At 41.6% G+C, this 2,455-nt stretch overlaps 1 non-coding gene across 1 annotated transcript; it reads left to right on the forward strand.

Moving 5' to 3' along the window:
- The first annotated feature begins 1,682 nt into the window (after positions 1 to 1,682).
- Positions 1,683 to 1,846, forward strand: LOC115873249. The gene has a single exon (XR_004048302.1). It is a non-coding gene; the product is annotated as a U1 spliceosomal RNA (small nuclear RNA).
- The last annotated feature ends 609 nt before the right edge of the window (positions 1,847 to 2,455 follow it).

A 2,455-nucleotide genomic window follows, 5' to 3' on the forward strand; every position in this document is an offset into this window, starting at 1 on the left:
TTAAAGTTGCATAAACATTATCAAAGGAGTCTTGGTGGCAATGTTGGGTAAGGGACCTAACCCAAGGGGGCTGGAGTTGTTGAGAATTTGTGGTGCTGCCCCTGGTCTAAAGGTGAGGTGACCAATGGGCACTCTGGCGAGGCTAAGCCAGGTGTCCCACACTGAGTTCCCCAGAACCCAACCAGAGAAAACGATTTTGAGCCTGTGAATTGGTGCATATTGCTGCTGACTTTATGGATGGCCTGTCGGGTTTGACTTTGCTTTTGGATGCAGACTCACAGGGTTCCAGCTGGAATGAAGATTCTTCATATCAAAGAACATGTTGTCTCCTCAGAGCACTGGGTTGATAGAAAGATTGGATTCCCAAAATGGGGAGGATAAAGGCATGAACTGGCTGGCTTATAAATTTCCATAGGTGGGGGAATATGCTCATAGGATTATAGGATTAGGCTGTAGGTGTTCACTTAACTGCAATTTTTAGGCATAGATTATTGTTATTTTGTTCACTTATAGAATATTGTGTTTAAATGAGGTTGGCACATTTTAAGTTCTATGAATTTTAGTTTTATCCTGTTAGGCACAGATATGATTTTATTATTGTTTTGTTTAAAAATTATATATGACTAAAGAGTTGTGTGAAAATGTCGTTGAAAAGGGGTGGTGTGTGGCACCTACATAATCTCCTGTCAACTTTAATGAAGGGGTGGAGTCTAGCTTGTCAATCAGGTCACAAGGTAACACCCACCAGGAGGATTCTGGGAGCTTCCTCTTTTTCTCCTGGGAAGAGGACCACACACTCTTTCTGCTTCAACTTCCTGCTGACAAGCCACATGGAGCCATGCTGATGACAGCCAGAGCCCTGGAGATGCTTCCACCACCACTGGATCCACAAGACTTTCTACCTACAGGCTTGTGATCTTCTTGCATTTGGCATCATTGCATGTGTTATGTGAGTCTAAAGAGGAACTTATAAACTAGTATTGGTCATATGGGCTAATATCAGACTTATGGACTTGATCTGGATTGGGCTGGGATGTTTTCTTAATATATAATTTACACTTTGATATAAAACTCTCTCTTATACACATATGAGTGTCTCAGGATTTGGTTCTCTAGTCAACCTGGACTAACACAGTAATCATTGCACTGCTGACTGCAAAGTCAGATATTAAAACTCATCAGTTGCTTCTTAGAATTCGGAGGCTGTCTCCTCCTATAAAGAGTTCCAGCCTTGGGGGCTCTATATAGGGCTGCTGTTTGTAGGAATCACCTTGATGGCAACGAGGTTGGCTTTGTTAAACCTTACATTTTACATATATGTAAAGTAGCAGATATAATTCCACACAAATATATACAGAAAAGTAGAAAGAGTACAATGAACACTTCTGTTGTCTTGAGACAAGAGTACAAACTTTGTGATTGTCACAAATACACCTTGTGAGAAATCCCTCCCCTTATTTAGACTTTACTGCTCATCATTCCAAGGATCAGAAGGTTCACAAACTTGACTTATACTTCATTTCAAAGATCAAGGGATCAAAAACTTGAATGATAAAATGAAAAGGTAAGACAATTTTATCAGACCTATGATGGCACAAACCAGAACTTGACTAATAGCCACAAGGTCGGCATTTCAAATTCACTCAGGAGTGACGGTAATCTACCTTTGAAAGATCACAGCCATACTTACCTGGCAGGGGAGACACCATGATCAGGAAGGTGGTTTTCCCAGGGCGAGGCTCACCCAGTGCACTCCAGGTGTGCTGACCCCTGCGATTTCCCCAAATGCGGGAAACTTGACTGCATAATTTGTGGTAGTGGGGGACTGCGTTAGCACTCTCCCCTGGGAAAAAAAATAGATCACATCCATTGGAAACTCTACATAGCATCGTTCTGCTCTGGGAGATGTGAGGTTGTCATATGCTGCAAGTGACTGGAAGCAAACGCTTTTGTTTGGTTTTGTTCTGAAGAAGCCATGCTAATCAGCAGATTCTGATGAGAGTGTTCATCGATGGTGACCTTCCTAGCCATCAATTTGTTGTATAGCAACAAACTTAAGCACATTTGTATTCTTTGGCCCAGTAATTTAAGTTCTAGAAATCAATGGGTAAGAAAAATGACATTTGTCTGATTTGTATACAAAGGAATTCATTTCCGAATAACACAGAACAATAAAAAATATATAACTTACTGGTAGTTATAAAAAAATAAAACTACCAGTGAGTAATGGCTAAGGTAGTCATGGTTCATTCATACGGTGACAATTCTGATGTTCTTGAATGGATCCAATGCCCTGAGCAGGCACTCCAAACATGCTTGCATAAAGTTAAAGACACAGAACCCAGGAGCAGGAAAGGGAATAGTGGTATCAGGAGGGTAGGAGGACGGGGGGAGGGTGGTGGTGCTGGAAGGAGGGAAGGGAGAAATGATCGCAAAAATCAACACGTAGTCACCT

Source organism: Echinops telfairi, unplaced genomic scaffold, assembly GCF_000313985.2.
Source record: "Echinops telfairi isolate 266 unplaced genomic scaffold, ASM31398v2 ScPeMD7_7467;HRSCAF=8505_1, whole genome shotgun sequence".
In the NCBI taxonomy this organism is placed as follows: Eukaryota; Metazoa; Chordata; class Mammalia; order Afrosoricida; family Tenrecidae; genus Echinops; species Echinops telfairi.